General features: G+C 34.3%; 1 long non-coding RNA gene across 1 annotated transcript; it reads right to left on the reverse strand.

The window, feature by feature from the left end:
- Positions 1 to 12,106: 12,106 nt before the first annotated feature.
- LOC135721450 (uncharacterized) lies at positions 12,107 to 14,411 on the reverse strand. Its single transcript, XR_010521493.2, has 3 exons — positions 14,267 to 14,411; positions 12,503 to 12,634; positions 12,107 to 12,423 (listed from the first exon to the last, which is right to left on the reverse strand). It is a non-coding gene; the product is annotated as an uncharacterized lncRNA (long non-coding RNA).
- Between the last annotated feature and the right edge of the window lie 726 nt (positions 14,412 to 15,137).

Here is a 15,137-nt window from a genome sequence, read left to right on the forward strand (position 1 = left end):
TGTTATCATTTAACTTTCATTTCTGTGAAATGACACCCAGCTTTAACTGGCAGTGAAAGAGGAAGTGTGTGTTTCCCGCAAAGAGAGGATAACCCTTCGTCTTCTGGATGTGTTTGGTGCAGGAAGTGGGTGATTTTGAACTATTATCATGAAGAGAAAGAAGACAAAGCCTTTCATAATAACAAAGACTGGCAAACAGATGAAATTAAATTCAGTTTTTGTTGTCATTATTTAGATACAACAAAGACAGAGAAAAGTCATAGCATTATGAATCAGTGGGTCAAAGTCAAAGATGAAAGATAAACAGGGTTTATATTGTTGACTACACCAGAAATACTCAGTTTCTGTTAGATCCTTTAAACATTAGTTATGGTTGGTTGAATGTAACATCATAGCCTAAATGTTGTATACTACTGTTGGATATAATCCAGGTTTACTCAAATAACTATTGGTTACAAAGGGATTCCCCATGATTTCTAAAGACTGACATTTCCTACTTCATTAATAACAAAGCAACCGGCCAAACAAGAAAAAAAGAAGAAATGTTTTGTTTGTTCTCCTGCTTTAACTTCAGTGTTTTGGAAGTGAAAATGGCATTCAGTGATTCCCCAAAATTAACCCTCATTACCACAATCCTGACAGATAAGCAAAACCATTCTTACATAAATTACTGCATTGAATTCCTATTCAAATTAATGCTATATATCAAATTAAAACACAGTAATGAACGATGAACCCTGGACTACAAACCAGTCATAAAGGCCCAATACATAAGCTTTTCATTAATGTATAGATTTTTAGGACAGTACAATATTTGGCCGAGATATAACACTGTAAAAAATAAAGTTGACTTAACTTAAATTTTCAAGGCTTGCTGCACAGCTTATTTGAGTTTACTCAACTCTTTGATGATGTAGTTAGCCTAACCCATTTTACTGAGAAAAACCAACAAGTTGAGCCAAACTGATTAGGCAATAAGAAAATTTCTGTGTTTAGTCAACTAGTGATTTAAGCAGGGCTCAACATAAAGGACTTCCTGGTGGCCCGGGGCAAGTGTGAGAGATGTTCGGGCCAGTAAAAAGTATTGTCACTTGCCCGATCGGGCCAGTGCATCACCCTCAGTCACTAAAATATATTTTCATCAATATATATATAATTTAACATCTTGAAGCAGATGTTCAGATATTTTGCAAAGTTGGCTGTCAGTTTACAAGTAAAGCAGGAAAGTTGGGAGCCTTTTTTTGTTGGAACATGTCTGTTGTATATGTATACAATTATATTTGACTTTTGAATTATTATTTTTTTAAATATGTGACACTGACATTTTTTATTAGGGGGGGGGGGGGGGCAGGGAAACTTTTGGCAGGGCAAGTGAAAACCTGAACCACTGGCCCAACCGGGCCAGTATAAAAAATGTTTGCGTTGAGCCCTGTTAAGTCTTCTCAACTATACTAGTCAACATTTGAAGTGGATCAAAAAGGTTTATCAAACTTGTCCTAAGACAAGAATGGGTATTAGGGATTGGTTTTATATAAACTTTTTTTAAAGGTTTTGATCCACTTCGGATGTTGACTAGTGTATATTGCGGCTTTATAAACACCACTCCAGCCATAAAGTTAACAACATAACAACATAAATAAATCCCGCAAACATTAACACAGTCATCTTTTTTAGTAAATATTAACCAAAGAAGTGAACATGTCGCAATGCATGCTGGGAACCATTCAGACAAATTTTTTTTGCTTGTTCAGATTACTCAGTTTGGCAAATTGGGTGAACGAATTGTACAAAAACTTATATATTTAAGTCCAGTCAACAAAATAATATTTGTTAGCTGGATGATTATGCTTTTTTTCATTCAGTGAACACAAAATAATGAATTGACCCCCTTTGAATTGATCTTTGTTTAAGTTACTTAATTATCTTTGTTGGAAGAACATTTTGAAGTTGGAGTTTTGACAGTGAACTATTTGAAAATCTGAGGTTGCAAAAAATCTAAATATTGAGAAAATTGTCCAAAAGAAGTCCTTAGCATCACATATTACTAATGATAAATACATTTTTGATATATTTTACAGTAGAAAGATTTACAAAATATCTTTGTGTAACATAATCTTTACTTCTTCTTCTTCCTTTATTTCTTAACGCCATTCCAGCATCTACGGCTATATTCATGGTGAGAACAAGTTAATCCATACACAAGTTTTATTCAGACACAAGTTTTATTTAATCCATACACAGGTTGGGGAGGGACAATTTGGCATCTCCAATCTGCCTAATTTGCATGTTTTTGGCCTGTGGGACGAAACTGGAGTACCTGGAGTAAACCCACGCTGACACAGGGAGAAATGATCTTTACTTAATATCCTAATGATTATGGGCATAAAAGAGAAATGGATCATCTTAACCCATACAATGTATTGTTGGCTATTGCTGCAGATATACCTGCATGTGCTACTTACTGTATGACTGGTTTTGTGTTTTACGGTCACATGTGAATATAAACTGTATACAGTCACACCAAAACTCACCATGACTGAGTCAAAATCATATTTACATTCTAGTGTTTTGTGGCTATGAGAGTCGTTTCAAACAGTTTTACTGAGAGATAATGTAAATTGTGGTTTCTTCAGCAGTGGCGCTCGATGCGAAGTTTGCACAACATGTATGTAGCCCGTCGTGTGTGTGTGTGTGGTTCCTTTTTTTAAAATATGTGTTCTGCCCGTCGAGAGATCCTGTGTGCATTACGTGTCTTGTCAAATTAAGTGCCTGCTGCAGATGCGTCTAAAGGGTTTTTGATAAAAGAGACGCTCGCGTTTGCCAGATACTCGCATAATCAGAGTTTAGTGTTAAGGGAGTGTCTTGTGTGTATTTTTTGAACGTGAGCGTCTCTTTTATCATAAACAGTTTTGACACGTGTGCAGCAGGCACTTATTTTGACAAAACACGTGATGCACATGGTTCACATGATGCAACAAACACATATTTTGAATTAGCGCTCCTCGGATGAGCAGTCACTGCTCTTCAGTGTTTATGTGTTCATGTTAAGTTTTCCAAACTTCTCTAAAGGTCCTGATGCACAATTTATTTATTTCTATTATGAAATATAAAACATCTTAGTTATTTAGTAATTCAGTGTTGTTCAGAAATTCATGCGAAACATTTCAGATTCTTGTGTGACCCAGAAGGCTGTGTTGAAATAACTTTGTGTGATAAGAGTGGACCACACACACACAACCTCAAGCCACTTAACAGTGAAATGGGACTCAAAGGTGCTTTCCAAACTATCTGACCTTACTTAACCCTCACTGGTGGACAAAAAACTATTATTTAAAGTTTTATACTATTAGTAAAGTTATACTAGTAAAGCTTTTAGCAAAGTAGCAATTGTATCTCATATTAACATATTTGCTTTTTGCAGAAACATTTTTTAGGGGGAATTAAACCCATGACCTTTGAGTTTCTCAATCAGGTCGCACAGTTACTCAATGGGTTGCATTGTTGCTTCACAGTAAGAAGGTCATCGGTTCGAGCTTTGTCTGGGTCAGGAGGTCTTTCTGTCTTGAGTTTGCATGTTCTTCTTGCGTCAGCATGGGTTTATTTTGGGAACTCCAGTTTCCTCCTACACGAAGACATACAGGTTAGGGGAACTGGAGATGCCAAATTGCATTGTGTATGGATTAACCAGTTCTTGCCATGAATATAGCCGTAGATGCTGGAATGGTGCTAATAAATAAAAAATTCTCTATGAATTAAGCTACAGCTATGAGCAATGTGTAATGTAAGAGTGTCATGGTCCTGTCTTTATGTTTTCTAGTTCATAGTCACAGGACCATGTTTTGTTTGGGAACATGTGGCTTTGTTTATCTGGCCATGTGCTTTCCCTGTCTCGTCATTGGCCCCGCCCCCTCATTAATCTCCTTGCTATTGTTTGATGTGTGTCAACTGTTCCGCTTTGATTTCATGACTTGTTTATGTTTGATGTCCCACACCAGTTTGTTTTGTAATCAGTGTGAGTTTTTGCCAGTTTGCCTCGTATGCATCCCAGTTTGTCCACGTCACAGCCTTTAAAGCGATAGTTCACCCAAAAATAAAAACATTCTGTCATCATTTACTCACCCTAATGTTGTTACAAACCTGTAGAAATGTTTCGGTTCTAATGAACACAAAGAAAGATTTTGAGAAATGTTTGTAACCAAACCGTTCGTGGACCCCATTCACTTCTATAGTAGAAAAAAATTATACCGTGGAAGTAAACGGTTTGATTACAAACTATTCTTAAAATATCTTCCTTTGTGTTCTTCAAACCCAAAACATTTCTACAGGTTTGTAACTACATGAGGGTGAGTAAATTATGACAGAATTTTTATTTTTGGGTGAACTACCCCCTTAAAGGGGTCATATTATAAAAAAATGTAAGATGTCAAATAAGTCTTTGGTGTCCCTAAAGTGCTTATGTGAAGTTTAACCTCAAAATATCACACACAGATAATTAATTATAGCTTATGTTAAAATTCCCATTTTTTAGGTCCGGACAAAAATGTGCCATTTTTGGGTGTGTCCTTTAAACTGCAAATGAGCTGATGATAATGCACACACTGATCACCATAATGGTTGTTTGTTGAAATTAAAACTCAATTGTGCTGTCAATTATTTTCTCTCTGTACTAAATGGCAGTGATGTGGTTGGATAGTGCAGATTAAGGGTCAGTTTAATTGCCTTGCTACGTACCTCGCAAAATCTGAACGACCTAAATTTTTACTTTCATGCAAAAAATGGCTTACCAAAACAAAGTTACTGGGTTGATCTTTTTCACATTTTCTAGGTTGGTAGAAGCACTGGGGACCCAATTATAGCACTTAAACATGGAAAATGTCAGATTTTCACGCTATGACCCCTTTAAACGAGTTGAGGGAACTGTTAAAAGACCAGTTTCCGAAAAACAAAGATCACGTTTTGGAGTATATTATGGAATTAAAATCTGTCAAATATTGAGGTGCTGCCAACCCATGTAATGCCTTTTAAAGGAACAGTATGTAGGATTGTGGCCTGGTACTGCAATAACACAACTGGTGGCCAATAAACAACATGACAACATAAACATCAGTGGAGGGCTGCAACTCACTCCACTTTTTAAATGGCAAAGGGGTGGTTTCCCGGACAGGGATTAGCCTGAAACCACCCCAGTAAGTATTTAAAATGAAATGATTTCTTAAAGACACACTATACAATTATTTTACCTTAATATAACAGCTTCAAAGTTATTTCGGTGGTAAACAAGTCATAGTAGGGCGAATCATCCTCCTGTTGAAGCTCGGGGAGGACGCCGCTAAAAAACCCAGCAATGCAAGCTTGAGAGAACCGCCCATGACAAATCTGGAGATAATCACAACTTGCTTTATGGCAACGACGTCACACACGTTAGGTTTGTTTTACTTCCTCCGTCTCGGATCATTCTCATGGGACATCGACGTCATCCGGCTGTCGGTTCTTGCAGCGCCAGAAGTCAAGCCTTTAAACAACAACTGCACGTGCGAATTTGAGACGTGACACTCAACGATGGAAAGGTTAAGAAACTGCGTTCAGAAGAAGGTAGAAAAAGGAAAAGAGAATCGGACTGCGTTAGGAACTGGAGAGTCCCACTCGGTCAGGCTTTTAGTCATTAGCGTGCGCTAAAAGACCGCACTGTATGGAACAGGGATGCTGATCTGGCGATCTTGTTGATGGACTAGTAATTCAATCTCTTATGTGTAAACTTGTTTGCGGTCTATGTTGTTGCGCTTGCTTGTAGTATGTCATGTGATTATCATGACAACAGTTGTCAATATCTCACATAATTATCAGGACATAAATAAGCCTAGAGGTTGTAAATAATGTAAACATGCACAATTTGCAAACTATAATGAAAAATCATGTATAATGACATTATAACGGCCAATGTTATTTAATGCAACGTACACAGTTAACTTTGCCATGGCATTTTGTAATGTTTACATTACAATAAAAACACAAATGAAATTATACAGTAGACATAGACTATAGACTGTTTACTAGTGATTTAGCTGCAATCGTGTAAAAACGTTATAAGCCAGCAAACGCAGTAGGCTACTTTATTATTATAGGCCTACTCTACACTTGGAATAAACTTCTTATTATCCTATTACCATCATCTGTAGTTTAGTAGACTATGCAGTAGTCTAATATTTGTAAAAACATTACCTGGTCATTATTTTCGGAGCTGTACAGAGTGGGGGTGGGAAATTACGACAGTTGCAAGTATTCCCCAGCGACTCTAGGGATCGCTGTTTGACAAAAACGGAAGAATGCATAGAGTAACTTTAATGACATATCAGGGCAATTTTATGATTAATTTATATACATTTCTTACATACTGTTCCTTTAAGTAAGTGAAGTCCACCCTAAACCTAATGAGAAGCTCCAAAACGAGAGCAATATGGTTTTGTATATTAGTTCTAGTAAGGATTCTGGCAGCTAAATTTTGAATTCGGTTTAATGTAGCTTTTGACGCATTTTGAAGCTTACAACGCATTACAGTAATCGATACGGGAAAACACAAAAAGGTTCATCAATCTCTCAGCAATAGTTAAAGGAACAGTATGTAAGAAATTTATATCAATTAATCATAAAATTGCCCTGATATGTCACTAGACATCAAGAAATCATTTTCATTTAAAATACTTATATCACTGACAACAGTGGTCTGGCCGAGATATTGTCATTTAAACAGTGGAGTTGCAGCCCTCAACTGATGTTTATGTTGTCATTTTGTGTATTGGCCACCAGTTGTGTGATTGCAGTACCAGTTTTGGCCACAATCCTACATACTGTTCCTTTAACGACAGCATTGGATGGAATTGGCAAAAGTTCTAAGATGGGAGAATGAAATTTTAAAAGTATTCAGAACATAATTCTCAAACGTTAGATTGGCATAAAAAATTACTCCCAGATTTCTCAATTTTGTTTGATACTCCACATTTGAACCATCAAGCATTCTGCTTTGAGTAGTTGGTTGGGTTAACCAACAAGCATAATCTCAGTCTGTCCACTGTTAAGACAAAGAAAATTATCTGTCATCCATTCCTTCATCTTAAAAACTCAGAAAGAAAATTAAAAATTTCATTAGGTCTAAAATGAAGTTAGATCTGGGTATCATCTGCAGAAGTGTCAGTTTACACTTAAGTGATCTCAAAATTGGCCAAGAGGATAAACAGAAAAATTAAAAAGGAGGCCCAAAATTGACCCATGGGTATAAATCAAATATACTCTTGAAAATACAGCAACCTTTGTATAAGCAAGCAACAAGGAAGTACTTTCACACAAACACATCGAGATATAATGAATTGGGGTTTTTCCTGTTTTCCCCTGTTAAAATATTAGCTATACATTAACCAATATAATGTAACCAAAAACATACAGATGAAGACTGATGTCGTAAATAGAAACAGAAAGGTGATGTGGTTCATTTGTTTTTATCTGTATAATTATCAACAGCGTTCACTAACAGAGTCAGAGGAGGAAATCGAGTCGTCTTATTCCTGCACAAACCTGCATGACGCTTCTGGAGACATCTTTCATCTTCACTTTTAGATTCAAGAAGCATGGGATGATTTCAAAGAAACTTTCCAAGCGTTTATTGACTGGTCTCGTGTAATATTAGGGTAATCTGGAGGTTGAGTGGAAAATAAATAAAGAAATAAAAAAGTACATTGTGGTTTTGGTTGGCTTAACTTGACAACAAAATAAGTGGACCTCGGGGAAAATACAAAATGAAACAAATAATTATATAACTCCTTTAAAAAAAACATATTAAACAGATTATTTTCCCCAAACTAATTTAAAATGAAAATAAGAAAGAAGAAAAGAAGCAAAGCACTGCAGGACCAAATTTCATGAAGAACTTGAGAAGCACAACACTAAAAACAAAACTAAAAGTGCAGAAGTGTATTATTTTAGTTTGTGTGTTATCTTAGATAAAAAACCGCGTCTGTATTTGCAGCCATGTGGAAAGTTTGTATCAGTTTTAAAGTGTCTTAAGACTTTATAATCATCTGATCCTAAATCAAAACCAATGGCTTGACTGGTTCCTCTGCTGGTAGATGATGTATAGCGTCACAATCCCAGATCATCTTTCTCTACAGACATTCATTCACCAACTGCTGTGTATTTCCACTGCCTTTTACATTACAACATAGGCTACTAAAGCTTCAGATAAAATTCTAAAATTAAACTCAAATTATTTTGAGTTTCCCTGTCTGCTGCTTTATCACGCAGCTAAAATCAGTCGTAATGTAGATAACAACAAATTATTTAAAAGGAATTTACATGGAAGTCACCCTGTTTTAAAAGAGTCGACATGAAATATTAAATCACGTGAATGCTCAGTTACTTTGACACAGTGTATCCTGTGGAGGTCGCATATGCAGACTGCGTACGTCATCAAGCCTGGTTTATTTTTGTTAATTGTCTACTACAAAAAACTGCTAAAACTGCATGGTGAGCTGGTTTTTGCTGGTCTCACAGATTTCTTTTAGCTGGTGTAGCAAACTAGTTTAGTTGTGTTTGGTCCCTTTTTAAGCTGGTCAAGCTGTTTTTTTTACAGCAAAAAAAAAAAAAAAATATCTGGCCAAAAATATATTTTAAATATATGCTAAATATATTTTTGCATTTGATGTTGATATGGAGATTCAATCTAAATATATTTCAAAAGCAAGCAAATACATTTCGAATTTTACAACCTATAAGACAAGAAATGTATTCTTGGCCAAAATATATTTTAAATATATAACCTAACTTTAAAAAGTATATTTTTGAAGTTCAATATATATTTAATTTTAACCTTTTCAAACCTGTTATGTTTACAGGTTAGTAATATAAACAAAGTTTTTCTTCCAATGCGACATGAATATATTTCCTTGCTTTAAAATGTTTATTTTTTTAAATAGATTTTAAAATGTACAAAAAATAACCAAAAATATATTGTTGAAAGTATATATTTTTTAAACATTCCAAAATATAGTTCAGCAAATATGTATTTTTTAACTTTTTTTGTATATTTTGAAATATATTTAAAAAACTTTTTTCCATTTGGGCTGAGCTGGTCAGGCTGGAAGACCAGCTGACCCACCAGCTTGATTAGTTTTGAAGGCTGGGAGGACCACCTTAAACCAGCTCAGTTTATGTTGGGGCGAGCATTACATTTTCAAGTCATAAGCACATTAAACAATTTAAGATTAACTAAGAATAATAGTCAACTTTATAATTGTTAATACACTTAAATAAGATCTTTGTGACGTATGCAGCCTAAAAATGCGACCTCTGGAGGATGCTGCCTTCCGAGGGCCAGTGTGAACGCGCACCTGCGTGAGTGCACCCGCTTATGCTGTTGCTGCCATCTAGCGGTGTAAATTTACATCTACTTAAATAAAGTGATTGGAAAAGATTGGACACAAAGCTCACGTTTCTTCTGCAAACGTTTTATAACAATCACTATTATGCAAGTTTAATTATTTATTTGAATGAATGTCTGTTATCTGTCATGCACTAAAACTGTTTTCATCTGTGAGTGTGCGCGCGAGCTCGTGCTGTCAATTCTGTCCGCTGCTGCCATCTAGCGGTTAAAACTGACGTCTACTTCAATAAAATGATTGGACCAGATTGGTCACAAAGCTCACGTTTCTTCTGCAAACGTTTTATAACAATCACTATTATGCATGTTTAATTATTTATATGAATGTATGTCTGTTATCTGTCATGCACTGAAACTGTTTTCATCCGTGAGCGTGCGCGCGAGGTCGTGCTGTCAATTCTGTCCGCTGCTGCCATCTAGCGGTTAAAACTGATATCCATTTCAATAAAATGATTGAACAAGATTGCTTACAAAGCTCACCTTTCACCTGCAAACGTTTCATACCAATCAGTAGTATGCAAGTTTGATGCTTTATATTAATGATATAAATTCTGTCCGATGCTGCCATCTAGCGGTGTAAACTGACATCTACTTCGGTGTCGATCATGATGAAGCAACATTATAAACTTCACAAGTTGGACTTTAGATGGACCAATAAAAGCTCATATATAACGTTCAAAGGTTTTAAATTAATTACTGGTAGGCAAATATTATACTTTATAATAATAAATGTGTATTGATATGGAACGACACAGAGTCCATCATTGCAATTAACAGAGAATAATAACACGTTTACATAATAATGTTGCATTTGTTAACATTTAGGAAATATTAATAAGTATGTATTTATCCACAGTTATAAACAAAACACCACAGACACTAATAAATTGTGACACATAAAATTGTCAGAAACTTAGCTAACTTTAAGAAAATAAATGAATAAGAAAGATTTCACTTACTATGCACCCCTCAGATCAATCAGCACCTGCAATGACCTTTACACACAGGAAGTAGTCCAAATAGATTTCCCACTTTTCTTAAAGGTGCAACATCCATTGTTGTAATACCACAGACATTAATTTTTATAAAATTTTACATGTTAAATAAAAATCTATATTCACAATATAATCACTTCATTTGTGTTTAAAAGGTTATGTTGTTGCAATTACAATCCCTGATACCTCTCTGAGATATGGTAATGAAATGCATATTTTGAGACAAATGCAATCTCTCAAACTCCATTAAATATGTATTTTAAAAAATGCATTTAGGCCTATTAATAGTGCATGAGTTGTGTTTATCATACAGAGTACAAACATGGAAAAATTTGATAACTTATTAGTAGCTTTTTTTGTGTGATTTATTGTTTTATTGTTCTTAAAAAAGCCTAACCAGGGACTGGGGCTGCAAATTAGCCTTTGGCTAGAAGCCTATATGTAGAGCATCGGCTGCTTGAAAGTGTAGCAATGTTTACTGCATTGTCCCTGTTAAATAAACCAATAAATAAATAATAAATTTAAAGGTTATTTGTAAAGTAGAGGGACACCACTAGCCACCACAAATAAATAATGACCCAATGAGAAATGTAGTTTATCCCATGTAAACAGCAGTGTTTCCCTCTTTACCATCTGATAGTGCGTCATTAGGGATAAAAACACTTAATGAATAATTGATCGAATGAATGAATATATACATATAGAAATACAGATATATCGAAATATATGTAGAAATGAATGTAGAAATACAGAAATAGTTTAATTTTAAATTTATGGATATGTTTGCATAAATGTGGATTAATGAAGTAACTTTATATATCTATTTATTTATGCATTCTTTTTTTGGATTAAGTCATTTTCGTTTTCATATTTTTAATGTCATTCACACTTCAGTCCAGTAGGGGGCGACATAAAACATCTCAAGAAGAAGTTCTGGCTAGAAGGGATACAGCTACGGCCATAATCTCGTAAAATTTTGTTTTTCACCCGTCCTAACATCTCGCGATATTTGGCCGTAGCTGAACAAACAATGTAAGAGCAGAGATAAAAGTAAAATGACATGTTTACTGTATTATGGTCAAAATTGCGAAAGGTTGCAAATGCTTTCAGACTTCAAATACCGCATAGAGTTCATATTGATAAAAACACACAATAGGCTACTAATGTTTTAAATGCATTTAAGTAACGTTAGAGTTGGTAAAGTTTATTTGTTGTAATAATCTTGATATTTTTTATTTTTTTAAACCACTGATTTCATGTGTTTTGAAAGACTCTTTACAAAAAAGTTGGATGACTTTGTCACTCGTTAGGTTTACTTTAGTTGAAGTACAACAGAAAAAAAGATAGAGAATATTGCTAATATGTCTATATATGCTTGACTCTATGTATCATCATGAAATTATGACAAATAAAAAACAACATAAAAAATTATTTACTGAGTGACATGAACAGTGAACACAGAGAAGAAATGCACTTTACATCAGTTAGAGTAAAGTTATAAAATACATATTTTAGTCTGACTAGTATTTCAGTGTTTTCTTTCATTACCATTATATTTAATGTAGAATAAAATCTTTGTCTTTATTTATTTTTATGTTATGTTCCTGTGTATTTTTTGAGGTTTGAGTTTCTTACAGTCTTCATCTGTGTTTATATGTCATGCTGTAATATGGTTACTCAATAGTTAAAAAAAGAAAGAAACATTTTTATTTTTAATTTCTTGAGTGTTACACAGAATTACACAACATTTGAATTCTCAAACATTATCTTCCCATGTAAATATGTACAAAAATAAAACGTATTGTTTATTAGCCTAATATAAATAGAGCTGGATATTAAAATGATTGTCTTTCATTGTACTGCTGTTGTTAGTGTCATTTGAGTATTTGTTCTTGTGTCATTGCTTTGTTTCTTGATTTGATTTATTCCAGCTTCACACATTGTTTTGTCCTTATATCTGATAATAGTGATTATCTTCTGATCTGTTCACATCAGGAGCAACTGAAAATGAAAAGAAATATATGATGAATAAATGTCTGTACGAATTAAGACCTCAACACTGATGATGATGAACACTCACTGTTTGGTTTGTGCTCCATGCTTTCCCAGTGAATATACTTCAGAGATATTTTCTTGTTGGTTTGTTGTGGGTCTATTATCTGATGTTTGATGTTCTGTATGGTTTGATTGGTTATGTCAGGCATTATTGTATCTGTTAACAAAGAGTGTCTGTTTACTTTCACTTCTAGAAAAAAAATGACATTTGAAGAGCAAATCATTTTTGTTTTATGTTCAGTCTTCTACAGTCAGTTTTACAGTAAGTGCAGGTGACTCAATATATACAGACATCACGTGTGATGATTATGTGTGCAGGGTTTATTTGTTCACTGTAGATTGTGTTTTATACTTTAGTAAAGTGTTGGATAAAGATTAACACGTAAATGATTTCAAGAAGGCCACACTCATTAGCTTTAACACTGATGTGTTGTTGGGGATGTTTTCATCCACTTTGGGGTTTCTTTGAGTCTTAATTTGGCCACAACTTTCTCTGTGTTTCAGCAAATTAAATGATTTTAGTGACAAATTGTATATTGACACATATTTTGGGAAAATGCTTTGAAATTTTTCAAAATCTCAACAATACAATACACATGTTATTCATGGATGAAACATCCACTAAATTAAACTGCTGTAAAAATGTATCAGATTAATTATTTTTTCAAAAATAACAAATTTTTACATTTTTGTTAATCAACCTCAGTCCTGATCAAAACTACCAAGGGGTGGTTTCCTGGTCAGGGATTAGTTTAAGCCAGGACTAGACCTTTTATTATATTAACTAGGATATATAACTTTATATAACTAGGATATATAAGGCGTGTTTTGACAAACTTACTAAAAAAATTACTTGTGTGCATTTGAAGGCCAAACAAAGGGCACTGATGTATTTTTAGATATGTCAGTGCAACTTGTTTTCTAGTCTAGTACTAATCTAATCTCTGTCTGGGAACCCCCCCCCCCCATAAATGTATAAAAAAAATAAATGATTTTAACTCTTTAATTGCCAAGTTCATAAGTGATGCCACTGATTTGGCGTAAAAAAAACACCCAAAATGACAGATTTTCAATAGAAAAAGTGATTGGAGATTTATTTCACAGTCTGGGGTATGTCAAAGATTAGTAAAAACATTGGCTTTGGTGCATTTTAAGTTTTTGTGCAGCATCAGATTTTATTTTTTTTGGTGTCACTGTCAAGGCTTTGCAATCAAAAAATGTTGTTATAATGGAAGTCAATGGGGAAAAAACAGCCACGAACAGAAAATGATAAAAAAATTAAATCATCATCTGATACATTTTAACAGCCATTTAATTTAATGGATATTTTTATTCACAAACAACATGAAAGTAAACATAGAAAATAAATCAAGTCTGTATTAATGTAATATATAAGCAGAGATCATTTATGATTTACTTTAGAAGTGAAAAGTCACCATAACCCCTTTATACAAACATCCCTTGATTGTTATGTGAAGACGTTTTACATTTTATTACAGCGCGTTACGGCCTAGATAGATTGAATAAATATGTATGACCCTGGCTGTGAAAACCTAAAAAAAGTATTTTTATGTAGATTTACTATCTTCTACATAAAATCATAAAGTAAAGATAATTCCATCAAAATATAAAGAGTAAGATCATGTCAAAGATTAAATTAATGTAAAATCAAACTTTGATGATCCATTGGATTATAAGATTTCACCTTTTACAGACAGGGTCAAAATTCACCTTCATTTAGATAAACAGGGACTTTATATAATATTTAAAGATTTCAATGTTTCATTACCTTATAGTGACCGTGAAAGCAGAATCGATGAAGTTTAGAAATATCCGCATTAGCTGTCTGTGATGTCTTTGTGTTGAGAATCCTGAGATATCTCCACAATGATTTAATAAAAGCACAATAATCGGATCACACAGAAACTCCTAGAGAGACGTGAGCTGAAGAATTTTAACCTTTAGACTGTGATGAAGAAAAATTAAATACTTTAATCTGCCAATTATATGACAGTCATGGGTTTTTCTTTTAATAATTAACTCGACATGAAGGATTTTATAATCTTGCTGCAGCCTGCAGTGCAGTGGATCTCAGCGGGCTCATTCAACAAATTAAAGCAGCATATAACGTCATGTTTATGCTATATCTAAAATATAAAGGGGTGGTGGTTCGGTCATATTCAAACAAGCCACAAAACCTGAATCCCTTTAGAAATTAGTATGTAGGTCCTTAATTAGATTCTCTGCAGCTTTAGAGCAATTTGCGCATCTATGCATTTTCATATATATATATATATAAATATAACCTTTCTGATTAAAGATGTACATGTGTTAAAAGATGGACTGTGTCTTCATCTCACTGAGGTGTTGGGTGTTGAGATAACATAATTAATTGCTCAATCTAAATCTGTGTAATGCTGGTTTGTGCCACTAGGTGTCAGCACAACTCAAGAAACGTCTCGGTTACGTATGTAACCCTCGTTCCCTGAAGGAAGGGAACGGAGACGTCACGTCGTGACCGACGAATTGGGAACTCGCTTAGAGAGACCAATCTGCTTCGTACTCTACTAAAACGCCAATGAACTTGGCATTGAGATATTTGCATAATGCTGGCGCCGCCCCGCCAGGTGCGTATATAAGCCACAGGTGCAAATATGGAA

The sequence above is a fragment of the Paramisgurnus dabryanus genome, chromosome 18 (genome assembly GCF_030506205.2).
Source record: "Paramisgurnus dabryanus chromosome 18, PD_genome_1.1, whole genome shotgun sequence".
In the NCBI taxonomy this organism is placed as follows: domain Eukaryota; kingdom Metazoa; phylum Chordata; class Actinopteri; order Cypriniformes; family Cobitidae; genus Paramisgurnus; species Paramisgurnus dabryanus.